The sequence below is a fragment of the Cavia porcellus genome, unplaced genomic scaffold, assembly GCF_034190915.1.
Source record: "Cavia porcellus strain 051 isolate PalLab524CR breed Dunkin Hartley unplaced genomic scaffold, mCavPor4.1 scaffold_21, whole genome shotgun sequence".
Lineage (NCBI taxonomy): Eukaryota > Metazoa > Chordata > Mammalia > Rodentia > Caviidae > Cavia > Cavia porcellus.
The window spans coordinates 31,940,297-31,953,442 of NW_026947504.1; the positions used below are offsets into that span (position 1 = coordinate 31,940,297).

At 40.9% G+C, this 13,146-nt stretch overlaps 1 protein-coding gene across 4 annotated transcripts in view; it reads right to left on the reverse strand.

Annotated features, from left to right (window-relative positions):
• The window catches only part of Spata13 (spermatogenesis associated 13), a 289,653-nt gene that overhangs the window by 84,821 nt on the left and 191,686 nt on the right, over positions 1 to 13,146 (reverse strand). The window lies entirely within an intron of this gene.

Here is a 13,146-nt window from a genome sequence, read left to right on the forward strand (position 1 = left end):
AAGCGTAACTAACTATGGGCCAAAAGTATTCATCTGCAGAAAAAAAATTTCAGCCTCTTGATTATAAAGCTATTAAGTGATACAGACATTAATATACCACCTAAAAAAGTTTTTAGACTAGTTTCAACAGATAGCCCTGTATTACCCTTACGAAAGGTGGTACACGATATGAGAGTTTGGGATAAGTAAAACCCTTCATAAAGCCAACATTAAAAAAAAAAAAAAAAAACAGTTTCACCCAGAAACTATAACTATATTTAATTTAGTAAAAAATAGCTCAAGTCTTTACAAATTAACTTACCTAAAGCCACAGACCAACAACAAATTTGCATTAAAAAGCATTCCACTTGTAATGACAAAATAGTAAATCAGTTAATTAAAATGGAAAACAGCCTTCAAATGGTGATACCAAACAACTGGGATCTTTACAGTAACATGCCCCCTAATGGGCTGATACCAATAAATAAGCCTGTTTTAAAAATGGAGATATTGAAAGAGTTCATTGTTATAAGATATTCATAAAGACATTCATTAAAAATGCAAAACTTTTCCAGTTTATTCATACACTTGGCCGCAGACACTCAAAAGATGACATTTCCACTTATGCTGTCCTTCCTACAACCTCTCCCTCCTTCACCACAGAGTAAGCCCACCAACTTCCCAATCACCAAAAAGCCAAAGTTGTAAAATACTTTACTCTTAAGCCAACTCAGAGCACAAGACAATAGGGTTCAAGCTTCTTATATGCTGAACTGCTTAGACAGATTAGTGCTGCCAGGTGATATAACTCACCTCACCTGCACATATTATCATCAGGGCAATTTCACATTTTAAATCACATTTAAGCTCACTCATTTCAATGCAAGCTCAAAGTAATCAAGGTAGCGGAGATGACAATTTAAAAATTATTACTCAGGAAGTTCTAAGGGGCATAGGCAATTATGCTAACTTAAAAATTCAGGCCCTTCTTTTCATGCAATGTAAACAACTTCTACACTGTGCATGGGTTTCTATCCCAGAGGATGGCACACCTCATAAATATTTTACTCACATTCCAGAGTTCCACAACAATTTACACTCAATTTGTAGAACAATTACAAGATGCTATTAGCAAACAGGTCTCTCATAAAACTAAAATGTTCGCTAAAATGCTCACTTGCCAATTAGCATATAAAAATGCCAATGATGAGTGTAAACAAGTGTTAGCTCCAACAATTCACACTAAAGAGCTATCCGTTTATCTTAGCACATAGAAAAATGTTGGATCCACTACCCATGTCTCTAAGCTCATGGCACAGGCTAAGTCCCCAAACCTTGACAATAAATTCCATCTGAGTAAATGTTTTCATAGCGGCAAAGGAGAACATGTTAGCCAATACTATGCAGCGCCTGTAAAGGCACCAGTCCCCTTGACTACTCAGACTGTGCCTAGTGTGTCCCCATTGTATAAAAGGGTTTCACTGGAAGAAACATCGTAAATCTAAATTTCATAAGAATGGCACACTCTTGCACAAAAACAAACTATGCGCCCGAATAAAATACCTCAATAAAAATAAGATACCCCTTAGTCTACACTCCAATAATTCAAAACCAGTTAAGCAGTTATGCTCAGTCCTAATCAGACTAGCAACAATCTCTCTGTCCCTAGTCCATCAAACCAATCAGAGTACACAATTAGATTTTTCCCTGGCTTCTTGCATTCCATTCGTTGGTAGGAAAACAGTGAATTTTTATTGTCACTGAAATTACCACTCCTACCCTTAACCCCACGCATTAAAGTATGAGGAATAAGCCTTTAAACAATAAACTTTATTTTTCCCAGGGTATTTCAGTTCATAAAACTACAGGTAATAAGAAATTGAATGTAAGGGCTCTTACTGGATTGGTGCATGTGAGAATTGACGTCACCATAATAAACAACCACTCATAGACAAGTACTTGGTTGCTTAGATACACCTCCCCAGCTTTGATTGGTGCAGGATTCCCTCAGTCACTGCTGCTCTCTTACTTTGGCCATGATAGACAGACAGCATAGTAACATCACTTGTTGCCCTCAGTTAATTAACATAAAGCTGGAGTAGGATTGATGATAAAAGCCATTGGTACAGCTATGCAAAAAAGGTTGGAGATCTAATTAACATCATTAAATAACTAACAACAAGGTGGTGAACTCAAGCCCACACTATTACAAGTAATTTTTAAACCACTATGGGATATATTCAGTAAAACTGCTCCATTCCTTACTGGTCATATTACAACTTACTCTAATCTCCTAAATTTAGGTGATTGTAATGCAGATGCTCTGGTAAATTTGCTATTTTTAATAATTTGAGACAATCGCATAAATTTTTTCCTTATATTTCTAAATTTCTATTAAAGACATTTAAAATGACCATAACACAAGCTGGACACTCCCTGTGGGCTTCAGTTCTCACTTCAGATCCTTGCTGGGTGCCAGGGACCTGCTTCTCTCCCTTTTCTCTTTCTTATGTTGCTACAGTCCAGTCTCTGGACACCAAAATCCCTCAGGGTGGCTTCTATGGGTATGCAGAGCTGCAGGTTTATATGCTTCCTCTCTGCCCTTTCGTGCACTTCAAAAAGATGGTGCTGATATTGTGGCCTGCTGCCAGGTACGTCTCCTTCTATTTTATAAAATAACCTTGACAAGAAATGCCTTTTCCTCTCTAATTCCCCACCCCATGCCTTAAGTGTGGCAATCTGTTTCACCAAACATTGTCCTTTAAAATAAAAAATGAAATGATGCTAAAATCTTACGATTTTGCCAATCTAAAATAACGAATGGAAAGCCTGACTGAGGTTTAACAGAGCAGCATGCCGGTGACTATAAGATACTCCTTCTTGATACTACTGTGGTCAGACTTATTTTCAGTTCAAATGCCTAAACCAGCTTGTCCTAAGCATCTCTGTCATAACTGTCCCTGCTCTGTGTTGGGAGCTTACATGGTGTCGATGTCCCAGAACCCACGCGGCACATGGGTCTGTTCTTCATTGTGATAATGTCATCTAAAACATAACAAAAATGCAGTCGCGGACTCCTTTTTCAGGATCTTTGTGCTTGCCACAGAATTTTGGCAAACTTCAGGTTAAGAAAAATAAATACAGATATCTAGTCCTCAGTTATGGAGTGACCACTGACTTCGAATGGCACCAAGCACAATAATTTTTGAAGAAATTTAACTTTTCCTTAATGTTATTTTCTCTCTGTACTTAGAAACATGTTTTTTCCAGACAGCCGATTAAAACCATCTAAAAAATGAAATCATAAGGTGTTTCTTTTGACTGAGGGTGTCTGTCAAAGACTATACCCAGGAAAGGAAAGCTAAGCTTATTTGCAGCGAATCGGTCTGGGCCCACCAGGCAGGCCCTCCCCACAGGCAGCACTACCTGATCAACTACAGAGATGGGAAGGGGAGGGCTGAGACTTGAGATCTATGAACATCTGCTCACTGGAATTCTAGCAATACTGGTCAATGATGAAATTATGTACTAGACGTTTCAAATTCCTCAGGCACACTCCATATTCTATATTTGACTCCATTGTTGTGCAAACTGGAATTGGAGCCCCTTTTCACGGAACCAGGAGGAATATGCACATGGGTCATTCAGCCTGTTTGACACCAGATGACCCAGGAACAGCAGTCACATTGCTCCTCCTCCTTCTCTCACTATTCTGGGAGGCCACTCAGCCCTTGATTCTGAAGACATTCTGCCATTTGGAGTCTTCTGTGATCTTAATTGCCTACCTCCAGTCTGGCGACAAAAGGAATTTCAGACTCAAGTGGTTATGGCAATTGTGAGAAGAATAAAGGATGCTACTTCCCTGCTGAAATCTCTTCCACAGCCCTTAACTGTTCATCCAAATCACTCCTTATAACTATGGACTTTATGTACAGATTGAGGTGGATGGATGAATGGAGATAGTGATAGATAGGTTGACAGACAACTACAGCGGTTCTCTCCTTATTACTGAGATTGAATTTTCCACAGTTTCTGTGTCTATGGTGACACGGGCAGCAAAAATAATTTGCATGTTTTCTCTCTTCCCAATTGCATGAATATAAGATTATTTTTTGGCAATGTTGGCATATAATTCTGTTTGTTTTTTTCCTTATTAAGTCAAGAACTTTGATTTTTTTTTTTTTCACTGAAAACTCTGGCATATCTGAATTGCCAGCATCAATCCTCTTGTGCTTTGGGGCCCTTGTAACGTAAAATAGGCTTTCTGCTTCCTGCTACAATGATATGACAGGCAACAGTGAATCTGAAAACGAAGACTGCTACTAAGACCCTTTGAGAGAAAGCGATTACCGTATAACATTTATTATTACAGCACACCATGATAATCCTTTTACGTTATGATAGTTCTTGTTAATCTAATTATGGTGTTTAATTTATAAATTAACTTTCCCGTAGATGAACATGGATTAAAAGAAACACAGGATGGATTGGACTGGATGCTCCCCACAGTTTTAGGCATTCATTGGAGCTCCTGGAGCATATCCCTGCAGATAAAGGGAGGAGTTGCTGTACTTTTTAATAGCAAACCCATTTCACAAATGGTTAGGTAAGTCCTAAGGTTACACAGCAGAAAGGGACAGAGCTGACACTCACATAGGGGACTGCCTTCCCTCAACCCGATGGCTCAGGGTTACCTGCCAGCTCACAGCTGAGGCCACAGGCTGAAAAGGAAGCAATTTCCTCAAAGTTCCAGGATTGTATTTATAAGTCACACAGGCCTGTCATTCTTTTCATAAAATTTGCTTTTATTAAAAAGCCAATGATTTCTTTATCACACACACTGGGATGGCGCAAAGGAGAAGCAGGAGGAGGAAGGAGGAGGAGGAAGGAGGAGGAGGAAGGAGGAGGGGAACACGCTGGGGAAGATGTGGAGCCACTGAAGTCTCGCCTGCTGTCAGAATGTAAAGTGGCACGGCTGCTGGAGAAAACAGTGTGGCACTTCCTCAAAATACTCAACAGGATGACTATTGGCATTAGCAATCCCATTGCTATATGTGCACCCCAAAGATCTGAAAGCAGAGACTGGAACAGATATTTGTATCCCCTTGCTTACAGCAGTGTTATTCATAACAGCTAAGAGGTAGAAATAACCTAAGAGAATGCTGGTGGCGTACGAATGGGTAAACAAAGTGTTGTGAACTGAATGCCAATAAATTGCATGCATATAGTAGAATATTATTCAGTCTTAAAAGTAAGGAAATTCTGATATATGCCACAGCGAAGATGAATCTTGAGGACATTACACCAGCCACCCAAAAGTAGCTTTTATATGATTCCACTGATACGAGGTGTCCAGTGTAGTTAAACTCATAGGAAAAGAAAACAGAATAGTGGGTGCTAAAACTTTTGGGAGATGGAAAGATGGGCAGGTATGGTTTAATGAGTATGGAGATTTGTTCGAGAAAATGGAGAAATTCTTGGCGATGAATGGAGCTGATGACATACGGAGCAATGTAAATGTTATGAACTGAACGCCAATGGATGACATGGACAAACATGGCAAAATTTATTACTTTACTCAACTGGGGTGGGTCCTGGGGAAAGGCCATGGGTTCAGCCCCCAATTCTGCACAACAAAATTTTAATTTACCCGTTAAATTACTTAAAAACTTACAAATAATATTTGATCCAAGAAGACTTATGATTATCACATACTTGTAAAAAACTCTGAACACAGTATTTCCTTAGATTTTGCATCAGTTAAATACGGAAGGGTAACAAACAGCTCTTGGAAGATCTTGGAGAGCATTCATGGACAGCGTCTGACATGCCCGGCAGTGGCTGTCCTTACACACAGGCTCTGAAGTCTGCCTCCTGCCTCACCTCCTGCCAGCATCCCTGGGCAGCTTCAGTACAGAACCGTCACTTTCCCATGGCTTCCTGACACAACTCTTGTATTAAATTACAATGCTCAGGACAGTTCATGGGACACATGCCTTGTGATACAAATAAAGTGACGCTTCTGCATGACTCATGAACCTGTAGCTAGATAGATTCCTTAAGCCTAGGCCTTGTCCTAGTCTCCCCTAGCCAGGGTAGAGATTGGCACCTAATCATAGCTCAATAGATATTTAGCAGAACTCTCTATGCCTCTCTGTAAACATTAGGCTTGGATGCCTACATTGTCAGTGCATCCTTTTGTGAGACAAGCTGGGAAAATTCTTCCTGGACTAGGAGTATAACTCAGTGGTGAAGCAGTTCCCTAACGTGCACAAGGCCTGGGTTCCATGCACAGCACTTGAAAAGCAAAGCAAACAAAAAAACACTTCTCATAAATTATCTGTAGTTTATAAATATTTTTTTTGAAAAAAGTTTCCAGCTTCTCCCACATACCAGCCACGAAAATAGAGATGTAAACTGAGAACTGTAGGATCCACTTCTTGCTTTCAAGAATCAGCCATGAAGATGGCAAGGTCCATGTTACTGATGTCACAGCCTTCAAAAGCCCATGCCACTGACCACCTAGACACAGCAGAGATGACACTTGCAAATCCTCAAGAGCAAAGTTTAAGAAAAGCAATGTGAAGGCCATTCATTTGTCCGACTCAGAACTGCTCCACTAGTCAGTCACCAAACACTTTATGAAATGTGGTAGCACATCAGAGTGTTCTTTATGTGGAATTAAGAGAAGACATATTAAAAAAAGTCACAGTGCCATATTACCAGCACGTGTACCTCGGCACTAAGTTATTTCACATCCTCTGGAGAAAAGTTAATTTTCATTTTCGGGTGGTGATACTGACAAAGAGGTAATTACAAGTTCAGCATCAGAAATCTTGATGATAAAACCCCCACTGTAAGTCCAGGAGCTACGAATCAATCCGTAAGTTGCGTTTTACATTTATCATCTCTATACCTAAGTGGGGTAGGTAGAATGTTTCAACTTTACACCACTTTCCTTCACAAAATTAATGGCGTGCATCACATTATTCTAGTTTCTTGGGAGCACTCTGCTACTTAATGGAAATTTCTTACTTCAAATAATGTGAAACAGAAAAGACACAGAACAAAAGAGCCTAAATCAGACAGTTCTCACTGTTTTCCACCTCTGTCTTCAGAATTCTGGATCAAGTACCTATTATTCTTCCATCCTCCTACTCCCTTCAGCTTTTAAATCACTACCTTACTTTTCTTCCCAAACTTTTGCATGCAAAACATAGTCACAAAAGCTCTCTAGTTCTGTACCTTAAAGAACAAGTGAAGGTAAAACCCAGGATGGAGGTCTCTGATAACAGCCCATGCCAGGCACCTGCTTGCCGCTGGTGTGGACCAGGCAGCATTAGGAACATGGCATTCACTGCATGCCCTTTATGATAAAGGCAAAACACTTCCTGCTCCTGGGCCACCTCTGAGTGTGGCTTAACTAGTTCCGCGAACAGGAAAGGGCTTTGGGGCTTCGGAGAAGGGCAAAACTCTTCATAATAATCTAGCATGTGTTGTGTTTCCCTGAGTGCTGTGAGCTGCTCCAGCATATCTGAGCCTGAAGGTGAAGGCTGTGGAAACCTCAGTTTGTAGCAAGTGGGCCAGACATTCTGGAGGCCTCCCTGAGAAACTGGCTGGGTGTGCTAGGACTGTACTTTCAAGCTGTGGGGTCTGACGCTATCTGCAGGCAGACACTACCTGCAGCATCAGGCTAGTCTGGAAGTAGAGGGTGCTGGCTGCAGGCTGGCTGGCTGGCTCGCTGGCTCGCTGATGGAGAGACAGCCCCACAGGTCAGGATCCTTCGAGTGGTCTCTGTGTGACAAGTGTGCAGTAGGACAAACCGAGCATGCTTTTCCTCTCTGGGTCCAGAACACTCACAAAAATCTATAGCATGCTGCATAACTTTGCTATTTTCTTCACCAATGAGCTCCAAAAGTACTTTATTATTTCTTGATGGTTTTTCTATTGTTCTCATTTGGTCGTCTGCATTCCTCTGTGACACACACCTAGATTACCAAGGGGACAGAATCTCCTTTCATGGGACTCATTCTAACTAGGGCCACAGGGAGAGGCCTCACAACAGAACCAGCAGAGGCCTCTTAAGTATGATAAATCATACCCAGTTCCCTGGGTATGATTTAAATGGTAGACAGGATTCTGATCTGTACGCACTGCTCTCAGGACAGGTGAGTTACTGACACATACGCCACCCTGGCTCAGACTTAGAAACCAGCAATGCCCTCAGCCCAGTGTAAGCAGCATGCAGAGCTGCCGGGCCATCAGCATGTGTGCTGAGTGATGCCATTGGTCTGATCTTTGCTGTAGTTTTGTTCCCAGCACCCACCAATGTCCGTCCACACTCCAGCCCTTCTTTCCTAATTCCACAGGCCACACTGGTGATAGATGGGCGACTACTTCCACGAGCTGAGCAGCTGGCGTCCAGACTGTCTTACTGAACCCTGAGGAGTGCTTCTAACACCTTGCTTCCTCTGAGTCCCAGGGTAACCAGCCATGCTGATCCCTCAGCATCAGGGAGACCCGTGTGCAAATCCCTGCTATGCTGCTCAGTAGCTCTACACCCCTGAACAACCAGCATAAGCAGTACTCTGAGCTGCAGTTCCCACATCAGAACAAAAAAGGGATACCAATGGTGTTCATCAAGTCACAGTCGGGCTCAGTAAGGAAATGCCTGCTGAAGAGCTCTAGTACAAGTCTGGCAAAGATGATAATAGCATGCACTTATTAACCATTCACTGTGTGCCAGGAGTCCTGGAAAGGACCTTACAGACACCAACACACTTAGTTATGTCAAGGCCACACAGTAACAAGAAAAGGAGACAAGATCTGAACCCATAGGCTCTGGTTCTAGCTCTAAGTTTAACCACCACGTGATTCTTTCTCTCTGGTAAGACATTATTAATGGTGTTACCATATGATAATTATAATAAATATTCACAGCTAGGGCTTCAAAAATAGGTTAAAAGTTATACATGGCTAATATGAGAATACCTGACATAAAAGCAATTTATTTGAAAAAGAACCCAAAGATACGCTGATGTGAATGGCTGATGTGACCTGACATTGTCATAGACCTATGTGAAATGCCAGTACACGCTGGTAAGTCTTTCCTGTCCCTCCCCAAAACTCTCAAGTGGTACATCTAGTTCCAAGGATCACATCTTAAAGGCAATACAAACTGCTGATCAGTTTGGACAACGCCTTTTCCCCTATCCTTCCACCTTCACTAGGATTCTGAGATACTCTGCTTCAAAAACACAATTTTAGGGGAAGATGATGATTTTTCTCTTGGAAGAAATATTAGAAATTTATTCAGGTCTACACCATCAGCTGGAATCAGTACAGAGGATGAGATTGCTTTTCCGGATGTGGCAGAGAACCAGTGGTTTTCAAACAGGAAGTGTCATCCAGCAAGGTTCAGGCTTCCCACCCTAGGGAGGGCTCGGTGGGTAGAGTCACAACTACAGATGAGGATGGGCTGGATTCCAGACCGCTCTAGTGTTTTTCCAACTTTAAGATTTTATAGTTCTAAGAGTATATAGTATACATCCTAACAAAATCATCCTTCTATAAACAGCAGAAAAAGTCCGGTGTGGCTCTTTGGAGCAGGCACCTCTCTATCTCAGATGCCTTCTTGCTATCATTTGACAACTCGCTGCTTCTGGTACTCACCTAACTTAGCTGAAGCTCAGAAATTTTAGTGTCTATGTCCTAATGACAACAGTTACGCAGGACTAGGACAAGAAAAAGAGACTATCAAATAAAACTCACCTTCTTGCTTGACCGGGAACTCAAATTTAAGTGCCAATCAACACATTTAGGAAACCCTTATAAAGTGTCACCAAATGAAAAAGAAGACATGCTTCTATAGTAAACCCAAGGGAAACTCAACAATGCCTTCTGGAAAATTCTCAAGGATTATGTTAACTAGGTCTGAAGGATTTAACAGCAAAGTGTGTCTGGGCACTTTTCCCTCCTTTCTGGGACACTGAGCAAAGTCATTCACTTTTGAAATAAACTCGGGGCTTTATTATAAACTGACTCCCTATAAATATATACTTGCACGGGCATGGGGGGAAATGGTAAGGACCTGACATTTAGTTTTGACTCCAGTGAGTTTAGACATAAATGAGGTAATGGGAAAGGAAATGGGAAAGGTAAGGAGTGGCAGTGCTGAGGATCAAACCCAGGGCCTTGTGCATGCTAGGCAAGCACTCTGCCATCTATGTATCTGGAGCACTGATCCTAAAACACACCACTGCCCCACACCTCTTCCATTTGTGGATACAAAGATCCATGGATACCAAAATTCATGCATGCTCAAGTCCCTTATGTAAAATAGTGCAGAATCTGCATATATCATGTCCTCCTGTATATTCTGCCTCTCTAGATCACTTAGAATACTTGACACAATGGAAAGGCTATTTATATAATAGTTGCTATTGTGTATTGTTGACGAGATAGAGACAAGAAAAAATGTCTGAATGCATTTCAGTACAACACAACTTCTTCCTGAATGTTTTCCATCAGCAGTTAGTTGAATCCAAGGACACAAAACCAATGGATATGGAGGGTTGACTGCACATGAATCGGAGGATTTCAGCCCAGTAGAAAATCTGTTTCAAGAACACCTCAAGAAACCTGAGGAACACAGTGGAAAGTTCTGAGCACCTTCATAATCTTGGTGATATGAATGTCCTCACTCTAATCCTAGAATATCTTAGAAATTAGCCAGAACATGGAAATAAAGCAAAGGATAGCCAGCTGTCCTTTCTACACCACGCCAAAGCTGGCCACCAGAGCTGTTTCCTAGGTGGTCGTGCAGTGTTCAGATTATTACTGATTGGGTAAGTTACAGATTAAACTGTACATTTTTTTCCTTTTTGTCCTGTAGAAATGCAAATCATTTCTGTCTCTCAGAAAAGATCACTGCAAAGGTTATGGTTTTACTGCCCTATAGAACATTAACCAATTTTGTTTCTAACTTAGCAAACCTTTCAGCATGCCCTTCCCAACAGAATATGTAAATCTACTCAGTGATGTGTGAGCCAGCTGCCACAGCCTGCAGATTCCCTCATTAGGGAGCTAAGTCGATCTTTGACACATGTGCACAGTATACATGTAGAAAAGCCATGGATTTGGGTGTGTTATTTACTTTCTTAAAGACAGATTCACACTACATAGCCCGTTCTTGATGGTTTCAAACTCAATTCTTGTGCCTCAGGAAGTCCACTGATGATGTTTTAACATTTTGAAAATTGTACTTTGTCATATGGATTCAATATATGACAAAATTTTTCTGACACCATCTTTTATGCTGTTAACTATTTAATCACATAAATATTATAGCAGTTATGGAGGACTTGAAAAGACATACGTCTTCCAAATGAGGGTATTTTCTAAAGACTAAAAAATAACTGAAATATCATAAAGTTCAGACTTTTAAGCCTACACACTTGTATCCCTCCTCACCCTACAGGTGACAGCTAGTTATATATTTCAAGCTCATCTCTCTCTTTCCCTCAATTTGGTTTTCTTTTAGTCAGTTTGATATTCCGGAGTAATTTAGAAATCATGCTTATCTCTAGCTCTTGGAGTAGACCACTCTACTAAGCTACTATTTTCTTCAGAACATAAACAATATATACTGAGTACTAAGCCCTTTCATGTGGATCAAAATTATTTTAAAACAAACTGTATGTAACTCTAAAACTTTTATGTGACTCAAAAAACACTGTAACCCAGTAAAGTCTCTCAAAAGCCTTTTCTCTCTTTTCTTACTCCCTGAATGCTTTCTACTTTTCTATTTATTTTGATTCTCTATATTATTATTATTGTTATAATATTGTAATATATTACATGGACCTATGTAGTATGTATAGCTTTTATTTTTCACTTGATATTTTTTTGGAAATGGGGTCTCACTATGTAGCCCAGGCTGGCCTCAAACACATGGCAATCATCCTGCCTCAATGCTGCAATTACAGGCGTGCACTACCATACCCAGCTAGTATCTATAGCTTTTAAATATGTTCTCTTTAATCTACTCCTTCTCCAGGTTCAATATCAAAATACGAAATGACTAGAAACAGCCTCGTTATTCTGGCCATCGCCTCCACGCGTTAGTGCAGTTACCTCACCACACAGCTGAGGTCACCTAGACACTTTTTTTTTTTTTTTTTGGTCTTTTTCGTTTTTTATCGGTACCAGGGATCGAACTCACGACTGCCTGCTTACAAGGCAGGCGCTTATGCCGCTGAGCTAAATCCCCAGCCCCCCACAGCCATCTGGTGCCACGTGGCAGAATGTGCGACTTGAATGCTCATGAAACAGCAGAATCTGATTTCTCCCCTACTACACTGCCTTCCCAAACTCATTGGATTCTAGAAGTCCCTAGCATGACTGTGCCACATGGGGCCCTTCGAAGAAGTGAGTATCTTGGTCAGGTCGCACAGCAAACTTGAAACCAGAACACACTTGTAGGTCCCTAACCCTAATTGCCACATCACTAACAGCAGCCTACAGCGTTCGAATCCTATTTTTCACTATGACTGAAGCTCCACGATTTCATTCATCCGCCTCAATCAACAAAAACAACCCTATATTAGTCAACTCAATTAGCCGCTTAGCAGTAGGAAGCATTTTTGCAGGGTCTTCTAACTGCAAAAAAAGCTGATTTAGTTACATATAATAAAGCCTCTCCTCCCGTATCTACTTCAGAATATCCTCCTGCCCCTTCCATTTTGTTTCTTTGGTCCTTGATGCCTTGTCTTGCATCTGAGTGCTCTTCCATTCTTGGTACAGGAATCCTAAAGACAAGAGGGGAATCGTATTTTCTAGCCTTAGGGCAGGAATCAATAAATACTTATTAAATGAGTAAATGTTATACAAAGGTGGTAAAAATCTGTTCTATGTGAATGGGAACATTTTTAGTAGGCAGAATCAACGTACAAAGAGCTTCATTTGATATTATACAACTTAAGACTTTAATATTAAAATTACTGCCTATCATGAGAGTATTATGTTTATGAAACTATAAGTTCACGTGAATTTTCAAAGGCTGGAGCATGAGGCTTCACAGCTACGTTTGTTTTTGATAGACCACTTTATCCTTAGCTTTGAGTCTTCTGGGAGCACCCCAGTCTTGCCACGCTCACTGTGAGGGCT